Source organism: Phyllobates terribilis, unplaced genomic scaffold (genome assembly GCF_046119375.1).
Source record: "Phyllobates terribilis strain yellow unplaced genomic scaffold, ASM4611937v1 Scaffold_232__1_contigs__length_3120203, whole genome shotgun sequence".
Classification (NCBI taxonomy): Eukaryota; Metazoa; Chordata; class Amphibia; order Anura; family Dendrobatidae; genus Phyllobates; species Phyllobates terribilis.
Genome location: NW_027362992.1, coordinates 2,761,026 through 2,781,290, shown reverse-complemented (window position 1 = coordinate 2,781,290; position 20,265 = coordinate 2,761,026).

The following is a 20,265-nucleotide window of genomic DNA, read 5'->3' as shown; positions in this document are numbered from 1 at the left end:
TGGCCCCTTTAAGAGGGAGGGAGCGCGCTTGCACCCTAAGCACAGTGCCCGGGAAGCTGCACGCGCCGGCAGAAGCAGGAAGAGGAGCGCTGGAGGACGCCGGGCAAGGAGCGCGGCGGTGAGAGGGGCGGCGTCTCTGCCTGGCAGGGGGCAGAGACTCCGATGCTACACTATCTCAAGTGTATGACAGTTTCACCAGTGGCTATCTCAAGAGTGTTACAGTTTCACCAGTGGCTATCTCAACAGTGTGACAGTTTCTCCAGTGGCTATCTCAACAGTGTGACAGTTTCGCCAGTAGCTATCTCAAGAGTGTGACAGTTTTGCCAGTGGCTATCTTAAGAGTATGATGGTTTCGACAGTGGCTATCTCAAGAGTGTGGCAGTTTCGCCAGTGGCTATCTCAAGAGTGTGGCAGTTTCGCCAGTGGCTATCTCAAGAGTGTGGTAGTTTCTCCAGTGACTATCTCAAGAGTGTGACAGTTTTGCCAGTGGCCATCTCAAGGGTATAACAGTTTCACCAGTGGCTATCTCAAGAGGGTGACAGTTTTGCCAGTGGCTATCTCAAGAGTGTGATGGTTTCGACAGTGGCTATCTCAAGAGTGTGGCAGTTTCGCCAGTGGCTATCTGAAGAGTGTGGCAGTTTCGCCCGTGGATATCTCAAGAGTGTCACAGTTTCTCCAGTGGCTATCTCAAGAGTGTGGCAGTTTCGCCAGTGGCTATCTCAAGAGTGTGACAGTTTTGCCAGTGGCTATCTTAAAACTTTGCCAGTGGCTATCTCAATAGTGTGACAGTTTCACCAGTGGCTATCTTAAGGGTATAACAGTTTCACCAGTGGCTATCTCAAGGGTATAACAGTTTCACCAGTGGATTTTTTGCCAGTGGCTATCTCATGAGTGTGACAGTTTCACCAGTGGCTATCTTAAGAGTGTGACAGTTTCGCCAGTGGCTATCTTAAGAGTGTAACAGTTTCGCCAGTGGCCATCTCGAGTGTGACAGTTTCGCCAGTAGCTATCTCAAGGGTATAAAAGTTTCACCTGTGGCTATCTCAAGGGTATAACAGATTCACCAGTGGCTATCTCAAGGGTATAACAGTTTCGCCAGTGGCTATATCAAGGGTATAACAAGTTCACCTGTGGCTATGTCAAGGGAATAACAGTTTCACCAGTGGCTATCTCAAGGGTATAACAGTTTCGCCAGTGGCTATCTCAAGGGTATAACAGTTTGACCAGTGGCTATCTCAAGAGTGTGACAGTTTTGCCAGTGGCTATCTCAAGGGTATAACAGTTTCACCTGTGGCTATCTCAAGGGTATAACAGATTCACCTGTGGCTATCTCAAGGGTATAACAGTTTCACCAGTGGCTATCTCAAGGGTATAACAGTTTCGCTAGTGGCTATCTTAAGAGTGTGACAGTTTCGCCAGTGACTATCTTAAGAGTGTAATAGTTTCGCCAGTGGCTATCTTAAGAGTGTAATAGTTTCGCCAGTGGCCATCTCGAGTGTGACAGTTTCGCCAGTGGCTATCTCAAGGGTATAGCAGTTTCACCTGTGGCTTTCTCAAGGGTATAACAGTTTCATCAGTGGCTATCTCAAGGGTATAACAGTTTCACCAGTGGATTTCTCAAGAGTATGACAGTTTCACCAGTGGCTTTCTCAAGAGTGTGGCAGTTTCGCCAATGGCTATCTCAAGAGTGCGACCAGTTCAACTTTTTTTACAGTATGAAACTGGTCACTTACCCACTTACTTTAGATATATTGGCCGAACCTACATTTTTGACAGGACTAACCATCCAATGTGCATGGAGTTGAGATGGGGGAATGACGATCACAAATGTGGAGGTGATAACTTGAATTTCAACTGTCTGTTTGCCAAATAGTCCAGTTAGCAGAGACTGACATCCGCTTACTCTCCTCTTCATGTACAGGACATATGCACGCTGAGGTCAGATAGGCATGCATGTATATTTTGAGAGATGGGGTGGGATAGATAGCTGTTGGGTAGCCTTAATGACCAACCTAAAGCTCAACCTAAAAGTCAACTTGATCAGCCAACAATCTAATGTGAATGAAGGCCGTCTCGCTTTCCCCTGTTGGCAAATATCGGAACAAAGAGGAATCTGCTACTAGTGAAAAGTTTCTGTGTTTTCTTATTAGGAGTTTTCCCTGGAGAAAGCGATGCATACCATGGCAGAAATGTGGGACTCCATATCCTTTAATACCAGTCCCTATCGAGAATCTGGCGTTTCTATTCTATCAGCAGTGGATGAAATCCAAACCACTCTGGATGACCAAATTGTGAAGACTCAGACAATGAGGGGATCGCCTTTCATCAAGTCCTATGAGAAAGAAATCAAGGTATAAAATGTTCACTTGCTTATTAGCAGAAGCTAAGGTTTCATTAGGATCTCCGAGGCTAAAGTTACATGCGGCTCCAGCTTACATGTAAAGGGGATGGTATCAAGGAGTCTCACCAAACTTTCCCTACAAATGTCCAACAATTCAGAATTCATATCTATTGATAATTTATCTTCTAAAATGATAGCATTTTTTTCTATCATTTTCATTTTATGTGTAATTAACTTTTTGCTCTCCTCCTTTAAGCAATGGGAGGAACGACTGATAAGGATCCAGGAAACCATTGATGAATGGCTGAAGGTGCAGGCCCAGTGGCTTTATCTAGACCCCATCTTCTCTTCTGAGGACATCATGCAGCAAACGCCTGAAGAAGGACGCTTATTCCAGACTGTGGACAGAAACTGGAGAGAGATCATGAAACATTGCGTTAAAGACCCGGAGGTAAATGGATGCTTCATGGTGGACTGATACAAGAAAGCACGGTCATCTTGCATCCAGGATTGATGTTTTCCAAGAGTCCGTGTCCTGATGCTTCCATCACAAGGATCCCGGGTTATGGGGCTCCGCACTGCCTGGACTCCAGCCTCCCGCATCTTCTATTTTCTATCCAAATAGGTTCTCATTTTTTTTAATATGAACTATTGGCACAATAGTCAATGAATGTGACCTTTTTTCAGTCTCTATAACTATATAATGGAATCTTACTTATGGGCTATCTACTTTGTTTTAGGCTTTAAGCGCCACTTCTCTGACCGGACTTCTGGAGAAACTTCAGGACAGCAATGTGCTTCTGGATAAAATCATGAAAGGGCTGAATGCCTATCTGGAGAAGAGGCTTTTTTCCCACGGTATAGTCCTTTCACTTGTTGCAATGATTCTATATACTACTTAAAGAAATTTTTTTTTTTCTTATTTAAACGCATTGAAATCATTTTTGTAATTGGATTTCATTAATAATTTTGCACTGTTTGCCTTCTATTGGCTCTGTGTTGCGCTGGCTATTGGACTTATTTTTAATCTGTCTTTTTTCAGCTCCTCTTAGCCGATTTATGACCACAGATCACATCAAAGCTGAATGTGCAGGAAACAAAAAGCCTAACGGTGCAACATTTTTAATCAAACTGAATTGTCGCAAATACTCGCAATTAAATGGGTATTCCCATCTCCAAGATCCTATCCCAATATGTAGTAGGTATAGTAATAATAATAATATTAGCAAATACCTCCAATTAGAAGTGTAGTATAGTTCTTCTGATTCGCTATGTCGCTTTCCCCAGCTTCGGTATCCATGGTTACGACCACTCATATAGTGACAGTTATTTGCTAGTGGTCGTAACCTAAGCTACTGCAATGCCCTGCACATGGGGTAAGCAAAAAAGCAAATCAGAAGAACTATACTACACTTCTAATTGGAGGTATTTGCTAATATTATTATTATTACGCCTACTACATATTGGGGTAGAATCCTGGAGATGGGAATACCCATTTCAGTTAAATAAAAAAAGTTCCCAAAACTGGATAGCCCCTTTAAGCTAGCCATACGCATGAGATATGAGATACCCGTGGTCTGAATGGTTATTTGGCTACTTCTCCTGACTCCCACATATTCTGCTGAACAGTCATGTGTTTTTAATGGGGAGAGAGGAGAAAGTCGGTACTGGACACCTCCGGCAGCGGGTTATCTCCCCTGAGAACCAAAAGACCGGGTATTGAAATCCCATCTGCCCGATCCTTCTGGCCCTGACATCCTCTATCGGGGGAGAGTCAGGAGACCCCCATACACATCAGTGGGTAGGCCGGTCCTGCTGCAATAGTCAGGTTTAAACTATTTTAATCCAATGTGTATGGGGACTGAATCTTTACTTTAAAGCTTTGCTTTTCTATTTTCTCACATAGACACTAATACAAATGGCGCCTGACCCAATACTTTAATGACATCTTTATCATATTGTGCATTTTCGCTTTAGCTTTTTCTTCCTGTCCAACGACGAAATGCTAGAAATTCTCTCTGAGACTAAAGATCCTCTGCGGGTCCAACCACATCTAAAGAAGGGCTTTGAAGGCATCGCAAAGCTGGAGTTCCTTCCTAACCTGGACATCAAAGCCATGTACAGCACCGAGGGGGAACGCGTAGAGCTCATCCAGACCATCTCCACCTCCGAGGCTCGGGGGGCCGTGGAGAAGTGGCTCATCCAAGGGGAAGATGTCATGTTAAGGAGCGTGCATGATGTTATTGCTCGGTCACGAATGGTACGGATCTACCTACAGACCAAAAGCATTAATTGAAACTAATCTAGTACTTTTATATTTGTATGAGATTATTTGGCGGCAGTGAATGATTTGTGGATGATGTATCTCTTGCTATAGAGCCAGGTAGCAGATCTTCTACCAGCAATCGGTAGAAATGAATTTGCTGGATAATACTAGTAAGGTTGTCCCTCTCTAAAATGCTTCTGTCAACGTAATTTAACTTTGTTTTTTAAAAGGCATACCCTGAGACTGCAAGAAAAGACTGGGTGAGGGAATGGCCGGGACAGGTCGTGCTCTGTGCGTCTCAGATGTTCTGGACAAGTGAAGTGCATGAAGCTATCGGCAGTGGCCCAGAGGTACGGCATAAGCTCCTTTACTGATCAAGGTTGCTTCACTATAAATAGTCATGGCCGGAAGTGTTGGCACCCTTGAAGTTGTTCCAGAAAATGAAGTATTTTTCCATAAAATTATTGCAATTGCATGTGTATTTTTTGTTATACACATGTTTATTTCCTTTGTGTGTATTGGAACAACACAAAAAAAACTGAGAAAAAAAGGCAAATTGGATATAATTTCACACAAAACCCCAAAAATGGACCGGGCAAAATTGTTGGCATCTTTCCAAAATTGTGGGTAAACAATTTTGTTTCAAGCATGTGATGCTCGTTCAAACTCACCTGTGGCAAGTAAAAGGTGTGGGCAATATGAAAATCACACCTGAAACCCGATTCAAAGGGGAAAAGTTGACTCAATCTTTGCGTTGTTACGTGCCTCACTAAGCAGGGAGAACAGAAAGAGGAGAAGAGAACTGTCTGAGGACTTGAGAACCAAAATTGTTGACCAATATCTTCTTTTTGTGTTGTTCCAATACACACAAATTAAATAAACATGTGAACAACAAAACGTGTAATTGTAATAATTTTCTGGGAGAAATACATATATATACATTCATAGACAGACTTCATGAGTTCTCCTACTAATAGACTGTCATACCCAGGGACGCAGCTTATAGGAGTTTCCAGGGGTGGATATACCATTGGTGCAACAGAGGTAAGGGGACCCACATTCACATCAAAAGATGCAAGCAGCTTCTTTCACAGTACGTTATTAGACTGCAAAGAGCCCATGTACTGTTCTTGCCCAGGGGTCTTCTCCTGGGGGTTGCAGTTGTACAGCGGCTCAATATCTTGAAGGTACCCAAAAGGCTCCATAGTATTGTTGGGATTTTGCATTGATTCATGCATCTTGTCCTAGAGATGAGCAACTAAATTTGCAGGACCTTGGTCTAAGAGTGCAGGTTAGTAGTCTGTGGCTGTTGGATGGGAGCCTTGCTAACCGCCTCTTACATGCCTGCATCCCTGGCTCCTCTTTTGATTAGCCGGCCAGGCGTGATGTCATTTGTGCCTCACACCACAACTATGACATCGACATCAAAAGAGGAGCCGGAGATGCCGGTTCATGGGGCTCCGGTCCTGCGGCCGTGGAATACTGACCCGACTGTTGGACCAGAGTCCTGCAAATCCATTCGCTCATCTCTACTCTCGTCATATCTACCAATAAGGGAAGACATTGTATGGGATTTCCCATAATACCAGCATAAAATGAATCCATCTGCATTGAGTTTTCCATGCTGTTTGTGGCAGGGTTTTATAGAGGTACATCTGGGTATTTGGAGCTCTGGGTTCAATCCAGATCTCCAACTTCTATAAAGATATGTTGTAAAATTGTTGTGTACATTAAAAAGTGCCTGCATATTGTGGAGTTCTCAATCTACTCTGCAGCTAATAATCTGTATAGATTTCAGCCCCCTTGCAATATGTATGTTCTATGAATGTTTCTGCAGATGATTTCACCGTCACATCCTTCTTGTAGGGCCTGAAAAACTCCTATGATAATCTGCAGCTCCAGCTAAATGATATTGTGGAGCTTGTGCGAGGAGGCAAATTGTCCCAGCAGACTCGCAGCACATTGGGGGCTCTCGTCACCATAGAGGGGCACGCTCGTGACGTGGGCATGGAAATGATCCAAACAGGTTTGTGCAAACATCATGGCTAACACCAAACTTTCCAATACCATGTTCTATTTATCATACAGTACATGGAGAAAGGTATTGTGCCCCCTCCACATTACACCTACAGGGGCTTTTATGGCCCCCTATTCTAAATCCATATCCATTATGTTAATATGGAGTCCGTCCCTCTACAGATATCACAGCTCAATATGCAGAGCACCTTCATACATTTCACCCCATTCCTATGTTCTTTCCATATCTATGTTATATTCCCCCCTCTTTTCTTTGAGTTTTCATAGGACACAATTGATCTTGTCACAGTAAAGCAATCTTGGGGTGTACTTACAATGACGTCTATGGGGCAGTAGTCATTTCTGCATATTGAGATGGTGGTCACTATATAGGAATGTTTTTGCATCTGTAGGTGTCGGCGTCCCCTGTATATGACTCATTGCCACAATTGATATTCTTTATAGTCAGTGGTTTGGATGGCCTAGGTGCGGTGTGTAATATTTTCTATCAATGGTGTGTGTGCCCTCCTCTGTGCGGTGTCCTTCCATAACCATGGATGTACTAATAAAGGGGTTTTATGTCAATTCCTTTAATGACCTTTTGTTCGGTTTCTTTGTAGGTATTATGTAATTCTCCGAATGGTCAGCCATTCTAAGCCTGAGCAGATGTGACACCCCAGGGGTCTGGTTGCCACAGTAATAGAGATATTATGTCTGAGAGCAAGTGGGAGGTTTCTCTGGTCAGGAGCCCTAAGCATGCAACATGGCCCACCCAGACCTGGGAGGGGAGGAATCTGCCCTTATAAACTGGGTCTGGGGCGGGATTAAGTCAGTCAGAGCCTCGAGTGAAGTTCCAGACAGAGGGAAAGTGACAACAGGAGCTCTGAAGGAGCAGGAGCGAGTGCCAGAGGCTGGAAGCTAGAGAGCTCGCCTTGGCTGAAGACACTAACCCGGACACGGAGTCCGAGGCTGTGGGGACATCCAGGTCCAGCAGCAGAATCCAACCGGCAGGGGATTCCATGTCCTCTGGCCTTAGAAACCCGAAGGCACGGTCACAAGCAAGGGACCAGCACCGCCATCGTGAAGCGAAGGCTAACGGAGGGCCCCAAGTCACCGGCCATACGGGTGAGCACCACACGGTATACTCAGGGACGTGGGCTACTTCTACCCGCATAGAGCAAGGTAGCCAGGAAAGAGTGCAGATAGTCGGGGAGGCCAGCAACTCCACCTGGCCAGGGGAGATCCTGCTTGCTCACAGACTGACCAGGCCCCTACTGCTAACCAGTACTCCCGGGAGGGTCTGCTTTATACCATCAGTAAAGACCCTGAACTGCACCACACGCCTCTGTGATTCCTTGCCGCGCCAGTACCATTACTACTGGGACGCTCACACCATCACTCCCATCATCCACATTAGCTGCCCTGAGGCAATACTTCTCCCGTGGGGAGTTATCCCATACTGGGCTGCGCAAACAACATCAGCCTCAGCGGTCGGCAGCGCAGCGGCGGTCCCCACTGACAGCAATCCACGGGTGGCGTAGTCGGACATTATTATCACACTCAGACTGCCACTGGTTTGACCGCCCTGGGCACGGACCGGGTCACCGCCACGGAGGACTACAACCCCCAGCGATCCGGCTCCGGGTATCCCCCTGCACAGCACAGGCCCAGGGGGCGCGTCAACTTTGGCGTAGTCGGCAGGATTTCGTGACCGCAACCACCGGGTACTGCGTGCCTGAAAAAGAGACTTTTAAACTTACCTGTGGTGAAGTTTCCCGCCGTCCGGAGTCGTTTCCCGCCATCCGGAGCCGTTTCCCGCCATCCGGAGCCGATTCCCGCCATCAGACGCCATCTTGGACCGTTTCCCGCTATCTTCTGCCTTCTTCCCGCCATCCGCAGCTGCTTCCCGCTTTCGGACGCCATCTTCGGGACGCTGCGCGGGAAGAAGAGGGGCGTGGACGCCAAAAGAGCGCGAGATCCGAAGCTCCGCCCCACGCTCCGCCCCACGCTCCGACGCTGCGTAAGGTCCTGGAAGGAAGGAAGAGCGACGCTGACGTCATCGGAGCGCGACGCCAGGTCCTCAACCCCGACGATCGACTGCGGAGCCGCGGCCTACGGAAGAAGAGCATCGCAAGGTAGGCCACGGTCCACTAGGGGGGAAGGAGGATGTCGGACACCGAGGGGAGCTCCACTGCCACAGCCACCGCCAGCGCAACCGCTGCAGCGGTCATGCCATTCACCATGCCCTATATCCCGGGGGCAACCTGGCTACCCCAGTACTCAGGGGAGTCACATACCCTGAGTGACTTTAGGGAAAGACTTGATAGCCTCTTCCAGGTATACCCCCTCACAGAAGAGCAAAAAGTGAGCATTCTGGTGGCCCAGTTAATCGGGGCAACCCAAAGGGAGGTAAAGTCCTGGTCACCTGGGAAGAAGAGGACTGTCCGAGAGATACTAGCCCGGCTGAAAGACACATTTGATACCCGAACCTCAGCCGAGATAAAACTAAGATTTTACGGGTGCAAACAACGGGCACATGAAAGTATAAGGGACTATGCTCTAAACCTACAAGAGGCCCTGAGAGCCATTAAGCAGGCAGACCCTGACAGCGTGGGAAATGAAGACAAGCTGTTGACTGAACAATTTATTGAGGGTCTACTGTGCAATGCCCACCGAACCCAGTTGCGGGCTATGACCTTACAGGACCCTGATCTGGACTTTGCACAGTTCAAGGACAGAGCCATCCGGGTGCTCCGAGAACCGGCACCAGGTGGCGCTGTGACCCACAGGCGTCCTGCTATCACTTATCACCAGGACGCGGCGCCCTTGTCTGCAGGGCCTGTGGGAGCTGATGCGCAGGCTTTGAACAATGACCCGGCTACAGACCTGCACCATCAGGTCCAAGAGCTGACTAAGAGCGTTGCCGCGCTAACCAGAACTGTGCAGTCTTTACAGGTCTCTTCTCCAGGAAAGATCCAGCTGGCATCCGGACCGGAGGACGTCCCGTGGCGCCGACTAAGGAGGACCCCACCGGCCAGAGGAAGACCCAGCGACAGATACAACGAGGACGGACGACCCATCTGCCGCCGCTGCAATCAACCTGGACATATGGCAAGGTACTGTCATTTAAACGGGCACAACCTGGGGTAGAGGGCCAACCCCCAGGCTTAAGATCATCAGGCCCATCGAACTGGCGCGACAAATACGTAGGGGGACGTCCGGTCTTGCCTGTGGTACTGGATGGCATTCCTATGAGTGCCCTACTAGACACCGGGTCACAGGTCACCACCATCCCGTACGTGCTCTTCAAGCGGTACTGGAATGACTCGGACATAACCCGCTACCCAGATGACGACCTGAGCATTATAGCCAGCAATGGTCAGCCCGTGCCACAGATAGGATTTAAGAAGGTGACCATCAAGGTCGGTAAAGTTGAACTGCCAGCACAAGGACTTATCATTGTGGACATTGACTGTCGCGAGAGTCACCCAAAAATAACCTTAGGTACTAATGTAATTGAAAACTGTCTTGCAGAGGTGATTCTTATTTTGCAGCAGGTTGCCAAGAACGCCAGTTCCAGCCAGCAGCGTGTGCTCCAAAAAGAGATCCGGGCACTGATGAAGCGGCAACAGGTGGAACTATCTGGTGGTAAGATAGGTAGCGTGAGAATGTGTGACCCGTTCCCTATTGCCATGCCCCCAAAAAGTGAGATGATGATTTGGTGCCGGGCAGCTATTGGTCTAAGAGGTAGAGACTACCAAGCAATGGTAGAACCCGTCTACTCAGACAGTAGGCCCACCATTTTGACAGCACGGGGGGTGGTCGATGTACGCCATGGGAGGGTGCCCGTCCGCATCATAAATATCGGGGAGAGAGAAGTATACCTGCCCCAGTATGCCACGCTAGCCAAATTGTTCACCATCAACCAGAACTCTGTACAGGCCGTGGAACCCTTGCCTCCATCTCAACCAGAGGAAGGTAACGGCTCTAAGAAACCAATGGAGGACTGGTGTCAGCAACTGCATTTGGGTACTGACTCCACTCCCTCACACCAAAAACAGGGAGTCTATCGGGTGGTTCAAGAGTACGAGAGAGTGTTTAGTAAACACCCGCTAGACTTCGGGCGAGTAAAGGGGGTAGAACATCACATCCCCACGGGAGACCACCCTCCTATAAAGGAGAGATACCGACCCGTACCCCCTGCACACTATCAACACGCCAAGGGGATGCTAAAAGACATGAAGGAGGCTGGGGTAATTAGGGACAGCTGTAGCCCCTGGGCAGCTCCACTAGTCTTAGTGAAAAAGAAAGACAACACCATGAGAATGTGTGTAGACTACAGGAAGGTCAACCGTATCACACACAAAGATGCGTACCCGTTACCAAGGATAGAAGAGTCCTTAGCTGCATTAAAATCTGCTAACTTCTTCTCTACTTTGGATCTCACTAGCGGGTACTGGCAGGTTCCTGTAGCAGAGGCGGACCGGGAGAAAACCGCATTCACCACCCCGATGGGACTCAGCGAATTTAACTGTATGCCGTTCGGGCTCTGCAACGCACCAGGAACCTTCCAACGGTTGATGGAATGCTGTCTGGGACACCGGAACTTCGAGACGGTCCTATTATACCTGGACGACGTCATCGTCTATTCCGAGACCTATGAGGACCATCTGGAACACCTGGCAGAAGTGTTTGAAGCCCTGGCAAACTATGGCCTAAAGGTAAAACCCTCAAAGTGTCATCTACTGAAGCCAAAGATACAATACCTGGGACACGTGGTGAGTGCTGACGGAGTGGCTCCCGACCCTGACAAGATCACCGTGATTAAGGACTGGCCAAGACCATCCAGCATAAAGGAAGTGCGGCAGTTCCTCGGGTTGGTAGGCTACTACCGAAGATTCATTCCCGGTTTTACCAAGAAGGCAGCTCCTATGCAGGACCTCCTGATAGGCCAGTCCAGGAAGGCCAAAAACCAGAAGCCACCCTTCAAATGGGAAAAGCTGGAAGAGGAGTCCTTCCGCCAGCTGAAGATGGCCCTCACGGGGGATGAAATCCTGACGTACCCTGATTACAGCCAGCCCTTTATCCTCTACACGGACGCAAGCAACATCGGGCTAGGAGCCGTACTGTCCCAGATCCAGCAGGGGAGAGAACGGGTAATTGCTTACGCCAACCGAAAACTGCGACCCACAGAAATAAACCCTGAGAATTACAGCTCGTTCAAGCTAGAGTTCCTGGCAGTGGTGTGGGCAGTAACCGAACGTTTCAAGCATTACCTTGCCTCTTCCAGGTTCACCGTGTACACGGACAACAACCCGTTGACACACCTGGACACTGCAAGACTGGGTGCCCTGGAGCAGAGATGGATGGCCCGCCTGTCCAATTTTGAGTTCACGATCAAGTACCGGGCAGGACGCTCCAATACCAACGCGGACGCCCTGTCCAGGATGCCAAACCTACCGGACGAAGGGGAGGATCCAGAAGAATTGGAAGAGATCGAACTCCCTGCGTTCCACCGTCATGGAATTACCCAGTATTCCCACAGTGTGAGGGGCCAGCGATCCGCTACGTTCAACCCCTTACCCCACTACAACTGGGCGGAGACGCAAGACAGTGACCCCGCAGTCCGTCTGGTGAAGGAGATGCTGACCCAGGCTGACGCCCGCCTGGACCCAGACGCTCCGGAAGAGACCAAGCAACTGTGGACAGAGAAGAGCAGACTGTTTCTCTACAAGGAGAAGTTGTGCCGCAGAATGGTCAATTCCCGGACACATGAACTGATCTGGCAGGTTGTGGTACCGAGACGGGACGCAGCTATGGTGCTGGAGGCCTACCACAACGGGGCAGGGCACTTCGGATGGAAGAAGCTGGAGTTCCTGCTGCGTGAACGGTTCTACTGGATAGGCATGAGAGGAGCCATTGAGAGGTGGTGTAGAGACTGTGGCCCGTCCAATCTAAGAAGAAGGGACCGTGCCAGCCAGAGGACTGCCCTGCAGCCCATCATCACCAGGCAGCCGCTGGAACTGGTCGCTCTGGACTATGTTAAACTGGCTCCAAGCAGAAGCGGGTATGTCTACACCCTAACCATCGTGGATCACTACTCCCGGTTCCTGGTGGTGGTCCCTGTCAAAGACCTGATGGCTCAGACAGCAGCCAGAGCCTTCCAGCTGCACTTCTGCCGCCCACACGGGTACCCGGACCAAGTGCTGACAGACCAAGGACCAGCCTTCGAAGCAGAGGTCTTCCAGGAGTTCTGCAACCTGTATGGCTGCGAGAAGATAAAAACAACGCCCTATCACCCCCAAACCAATGGACTCTGCGAGAAGATGAACCAGGTGGTGATAGATCTGCTAAAAACATTGCCCCTGGAAGAACGCAGTCTGTGGCCTGAGAAACTGCCCGATCTGGTGGACCTGTATAACCACATCCCGGTAGGTTCCACCAACTGTACCCCGGCTTACCTAATGCGAGCAAGACCTGGTAAGCTGCCTGTTGACCTGGATATGGGAGTCCTGATACCCGAGGACACTTCACCAGAGACAGACTGGGATACAGAACGGCAGCAGCAGTACGGGAAAGTACAAGAGAGCGTCGAGCGAAGTCTCTGTCAATCAAGAGAAAGGCAGGAGAGGACTTATAACCAACATGCTCCCGCTGTTCCCCTGGGACCTGGAGAGCAGGTCTTAAAAAGAAAAAGGCGGCTCCATAAGTTGGACGACCAGTGGGAAAAGGACCCGTACACCGTACTGCCCTCAAGCCACAATAATCCAAAGGTGTACGTCATCAGCAAGGATGGAGGAGAGACCACAGCCACTGTCTCCAGAGACCACCTGAAAAAAGTGCCCCGAGAAGTTGCAAAGCACGGATGAAGATCAGGAAGACCCTCAACCCGTAGAGGAAAAGGAGGAAATGATCACCACCGTACTCGGAGACTTTCCCCGGTCCTGGACACAAGTAAACAACGCTATCGTGGTGCCCGTCCTCACCTTTCTCCAGCCAGCCCCTCAAGTGCCTACAGAAGACCAGGTAGAGCTGGAAGAGCAGCCTGCCCAGGAGGCAGAAGAATCCACACCAGCAGCACAGGAGAATCAACTCTCTGCTAGTAGTGAGCCTGCCGTGCCCCTAGTGAGCCAAAGAGTGCGCAGACAGCTGCCCAGCTTACCCATAACACCTTCTACACCCTGTAGTGCAGGACCAGTTAGTGAGCTCCGTAGGTCCACTAGAGTCACTAGAGGTCAGATGCCCGCTCGCTGGAAAATCTAAAGTAATGCACTGTAAATTTACCTGTTTCTGTTTAACTGTTTATGGTTTATGTTTGTTGCCTGTTATTAATTATGTTTCTCAGTTACCCTGCAGATTTATTTGGACTAACAGGTTATGGACGCTGATAACAGGAACAATTTTGTAGATAGTTGCACCTTGGTGCCTCTTGTGAAGATGGCCGCAGAAGAGAAAACCTGTCTGGCGTGGCCTACTTGCAGCCCAAAGTAGCTAGCTCCAGCCTTGCAGCCACGCCCAAGGACAACGCAAGGGGTTTGCTTTGGACAGGTCCCCTACTTCGCTTAAAACTTCACCTTGGGTGATATGGACACCCGGTTGCGGACACGCCGTGACCTTTAAAGAACTAAAGCTTCTTGTAAATATGTTATTGTAAATGTGTTTAGTCCCGGAGTACTAAAATTTACTAGGGGGGAATGTGACACCCCAGGGGTCTGGTTGCCACAGTAATAGAGATATTATGTCTGAGAGCAAGTGGGAGGTTTCTCTGGTCAGGAGCCCTAAGCATGCAACACGGCCCACCCAGACCTGGGAGGGGAGGAATCTGCCCTTATAAACTGGGTCTGGGGCGGGATTAAGTCAGTCAGAGCCTGGAGTGAAGTTCCAGACAGAGGGAAAGTGACAACAGGAGCTCTGTAGGAGCAGGAGCGAGTGCCAGAGGCTGGAAGCTAGAGAGCTCGCCTTGGCTGAAGACACTAACCCGGACACGGAGTCCGAGGCTGTGGGGACATCCAGGTCCAGCAGCAGAATCCAACCGGCAGGGGATTCCATGTCCTCTGGCCTTAGAAACCCGAAGGCACGGTCACAAGCAAGGGACCAGCACCGCCATCGTGAAGCGAAGGCTAACGGAGGGCCCCAAGTCACCGGCCATACGGGTGAGCACCACACGGTATACTCAGGGACGTGGGCTACTTCTGCCCGCATAGAGCAAGGTAGCCAGGAAAGAGTGCAGATAGTCGGGGAGGCCTACAACTCCACCTGGCCAGGGGAGATCCTGCTTGCTCACAGACTGACCAGGCCCCTACTGCTAACCAGTACTCCCGGGAGGGTCTGCTTTATACCATCAGTAAAGACCCTGAACTGCACCACACGCCTCTGTGATTCCTTGCCGCGCCAGCACCATTACTACTGGGACGCTCACACCATCACTCCCATCATCCACATTAGCTGCCCTGAGGCAATACTTCTCCCGTGGGGAGTTATCCCATACTCGGCTGCGCAAACAACATCAGCCTCAGCGGTCGGCAGCGCAGCGGCGGTCCCCACTGACCGCAATCCACGGGTGGCGTAGTCGGACATTATTATCACACTCAGACTGCCACTGGTTTGACCGCCCTGGGCACGGACCGGGTCACCGCCACGGAGGACTACAACCCCCAGCGATCCGGCTCCGGGTATCCCCCTGCACAGCACAGGCCCAGGGGGCGCGTCACAGACATATGTCACTTTAATTGATGTGTAACTGACATTGTTCTTCCCTATGTTGCGGTGACATATTTATGCTGCTATTGTGCAGTATTTGTTCTAATTAATCATCCTAAAGGTGTTTAGTGGGGTTGAGGTTGAGAACGTGTGTGAAACAGTTCTGCTCTTCTATTCCTTTAGGGTTGGAAGCTACAATTGTTTAAAATGTCTTGTGCTGAAGCATTAAGATATCTTTTCACTGGAACTAAGGGGCCTAGACCAACCCCTAAAAACAAGGCCTTACCTCCACCACCAAACTGTACAGCGGGCACAATGCAGTTAATAGGGTAACGTTCTCCTGGCATTCACCAAATCCAGACTCGTCATCAGATGCCAGATAGAGAAGTGTGATCCATCACTGCACAGAACAGGTCTCCTCCAGAGTCCTGTGGTGGCGGCTTCACACCACTCCATCCGACGCTCGGCATCGTGCTTGGAGATCCTTGGTACTCCTCCTCGCTATGCTCCGCACTATTGGCCTCAAGGACACTGTTCTCTCCTGGTTCTCCTCCTATCTCTCTGACCGCTCCTTCTCTGTGTCTTTCACCGGCTCCTCCTCCTCTCTCCTTCCCCTTACTGTCGGGGTACCTCAAGGATCAGTCCTAGGCCCCCTCCTTTTCTCCTTATACACCGCTCCCATTGGACAAACAATCAGCAGATTCGGTTTTCAGTACCATCTCTATGCTGATGACACCCAATTATACACCGCTGCTCCGGACATCACCCCTGCATTACTACAAAAGACCAGTGATTGTCTTTCTGCTGTGTCTAACATTATGTCCTCCCTCTACCTAAAACTGAATCTGTCAAAAACTGAACTACTCGTCTTTCCTCCCCCCACTAACCTACCTATGCCGGATATTGCCATTTCCGTTTGTGGCTCAATCATTACTCCCCAGCAACAAGCCCGCTGTCTTGGGGTAATTTTTGACTCAGATCTTTCCTTCACTCCTCACATCAAATTACTCGCTCGTTCATGTCATCTACACCTCAAAAACATCAGGACTTTTCTCACCTTTGACTCGGCAAAAACTCTTACGGTCGCTCTTATTCATTCTCGTCTGGACTACTGCAACTCTCTACTTATCGGGCTCCCTCTTACTAAACTCTCCCCTCTCCAATCCGTCCTTAACGCAGCAGCCAGGATCATATTCCTCGCCAACCACTACACCGATGCCTCTTCCCTCTTACAGTCATTGCATTGGTTACCCATCCAATATAGAGTTCAATTTAAACGTATCACACTTACCCACAAAGCGCTCCATGCTTCAGTACCCCCCTACATCTCCTCCCTTGTCTCAGTCTACCACACTACACGTGCCCTCCGTTCTGCCAATGACTTAAAACTAAAATCCTCCATAATCCGAACTTCCCACTCTCGTCTCCAAGATTTCTTGCGTGCTGCGCCAATTCTTTGGCATGCATTACCCAGGACAGTTCGATTAATTCCCAATACCCACAGTTTCAAGCGGACCCTAAAAACCCATTTCTTTAGACTGGCGTATCGCCTCCACACACTATCTATCCATCCCAGTTGTCCATCCCAGTTTTCCCTCATATTAAAATCTTCTTCAATTTCAGGTTCATACCAACCATGCACATAATAGCCTCGGTCAGGACTGCACACATACTGGCAGGTGACCAGTACATGTATTATTTATCCTATATACTGTAGTATATCAAGGCTGCATTATACAATATACAGTATGTACATTCTACTATTTGTGTCTCCCCCATTTCCTCATAGACTGTAAGCTTGCGAGCAGGGCCCTCACTCCTTTCGATCTGAGTTATGTTTATTCTATATTGTTTGTATAAGTCCCCCCTAAAATTTGTAAAGTGCTGCGGAATATGTTGGCACTATCAAAATAAAAATTATTATTATTATTATTATTATTATGTAAGGCTGCATGCAGCTGCTTGGCCATAAAGCTCCTGGCGGGGGCGCAGTGTTTGTGGTGATATTGTTACCAAAGGAGATCTGGACTCTGCAGTTATGGAGTCAGGAGAGCGTTCTGCCCTCTGCTCCTCAGCAATCAGTGACCCTGCTCTGTAATGTTCCGGGGTCTCCTGAGTTGCTGCAGTTCCTTCCACTCCTTAATAATATCACTCACATGTGATGGGGGAAGATTTAGGAGGGAAGAAATGTAATATCCAGACTTGTTACCCCGGTGGCTCCTATTACAGGACCGCGCTGGTATCAGAGAGCTCTGCACCACCAGCCGTTCTGTCATATGTTAGTAACAGCACACAGCATGGGAGGGCGGATGTTATACACCGGGGGGCGTGGGGATTGATGTTATACACTGGTGGGGGGCGAGAGTCTTAATGTTATACAAGGCCGAGGGGCCAGATGTTATACCCTAGGGGTACGAGGGGCTAGATGTTATACATGTCCGAGGGCTGGATGTTATACACTGAGGGGCGAGGGGACGGATATTATACACCGGGGCGAGGGGCTGATATTATACACCAGGGGCGAGGGGACGGATATTATACACCAGGGGCGAGGGGACTGATATTATACACCAGGGGTGAGGGGACGGATATTATACACCAGGGGCGAGGGGACGGATATTATACACCATGGGCGAGGGGATTGATGTTATACACCAGGGGCGAGGGGACGGATATTATACACCAGGGGCGAGGGGATTGATGTTATACACTGGTGGGGTGGGCGAGAGTCTTAATGTTATACAACAAGGCCGAGGGACCAGATGTTATACACTGGGGATACGAGGGGCTAGATGTTATACAAGTCCGAGGGCTGAATGTTATACACTGAGGGGCGAGGGGACGGATATTATACACCAGGGGCGAGGGGACGGATATTATACACCAGGGGCGAGGGGACGGATATTATACACCAGGGGTGAGGGGACGGATATTATACACCAGGGGCGAGGGGACGGATATTATACACCGTGGGCAAGGGGATGGATGTTATACACTGGGAGCGAGGGGACGGATATTATACACCGGGGGGGCGAGAGGCCGGATGTTATACACCAGGGGGAGGGAGCAAGGGGACAGATGTTATACACCGGGGCTGGGGGCCGGATATTATACCCTGGGGGCCGGATGTTATGCAATGGAGGGCTTGAGGTTGGATGTTATACAGTGGGGTTGAGGGGATGGATTTTATTCACTGGCGGGGGCGCGAGGGGATGGATGTTATACTAAACTAGGGGCGAGGGGTGGATGTTATACACCGGGGGAGGCGAGACGCCGGATTTTATAAACTGGGGGCTGAGAGTCCGGATGTTATACACCGTGGGCAATGGGACTAAATGAAAAAAGCAGAATTCGGTGACTAGGAGTTTTGTCCTATAATGTATGTGCATTTGCCTTCCCTTTAGAAACTCTCCCTTGTGATTCTGCAGTGTCTTAGAGGTTGACTATCTTTTCCTACATTGCTCAGGAGTTTCTCATGAAACAGACTTCCAGTGGCTTGCCCAACTCCGCTATTACTGGGAGAATGAGAATGCGAGAGTGCGAATCATCAACTGCAATGTGAAGTCCGCCTATGAGTACCTGGGCAACTCCCCACGCCTGGTCATCACTCCGCTCACTGACAGATGCTAGCGGACTCTGGTATGAGGTGATGGGTTATGCTCAGAAATCTTTTTGACTTTTGTATGATGCATGAAACTTATTAGAAAGTTTATTGATATTTCATACCAGTTCTTTCATGTTTCATTGGTAGATCGGTGCTTTTTATCTAAATCTTGGTGGAGCTCCAGAAGGTCCGGCAGGCACAGGAAAAACCGAGACCACCAAAGATTTGGCCAAGGCGCTGGCCGTGCAGTGTGTGGTCTTTAACTGCTATGATGGTTTGGACTACATGGCAATGTGAAAGGTACATACAATGTTAAGCTGCTCCATTGCAGATAATAAACTGACTCCAACCGATGTTCTGCTGACATCTTTTGATTATATAGTACAGACCAAAAGTTTGGACACACCTTCTCATTTAAAGATTTTTCTGTATTTTCATGACTATGAAAATTGTACATTCGCACTTAAGGCATCAAAACTATGAATTAACACATGTGGAATCACATACTTAACAGAAAATATGTCTTATATTCTAGGTTCTTAAAAGTAGCCACCTTTTGCTTTGGTGACTGCTTTGCACACTCTTGGCATTCTCTTGATGAGCTTCAAGAGGTAGTCACCGGAAATGGTTTTCACTTCACAGGTGTGCCCTGTCAGGTTTAATAAGTGGGATTTCTTGCCTTATAAATGGTGTTGGGACCATCAGTTGTGTTGTGCAGAAGTCTGTTGGATACACAGCTGATAGTCCTACTGAATAGACTGTTAGAATTTGTATTATGGCAAGAAAAAAGCCGCTAAGTAAAGAAAAACGAGTGTCCATCATTACTTTAAGAAATGAAGGTCAGTCAGTGCGAAAAATTGGGAAAACTTTGAAAGTGTCCCCAAGTGCAGTTGCAAAAACCATCAAGCGCTACAAAGAAACTGGCTCACATGAGGACCGCCCCAGGAAAGGAAGACCAAGAGTCACCTCTGCTTCTGAGAATAATTTTTTTTTTAAATAATAATTTTTATTGATTTTTAACATATAACATAAGTATGTAAATGTACATTCCAATGCATTATTCTTAGCTTAAGTGTTCATCATTTCAGTTTTGATTATCACCTTACTAATTGTATGGTCTAGGAACAAAGTAAACATTGAAGAAAAAAAAAAGAAAAACAAACCCTCCCCATTGCCCTCCCTCTTCCCCAACCTGCAGGAAACACTTGTATATTTCTTGTGTGCACCTCTCCTTTCTTTTCGTCTTCTTCTTAATCCCTTAAACATTATTGAATATTTAGTCTGTATCCATATTTTATACAACGTCTTAACCTGTTTCTCTTCAACCTTTTCCATCAA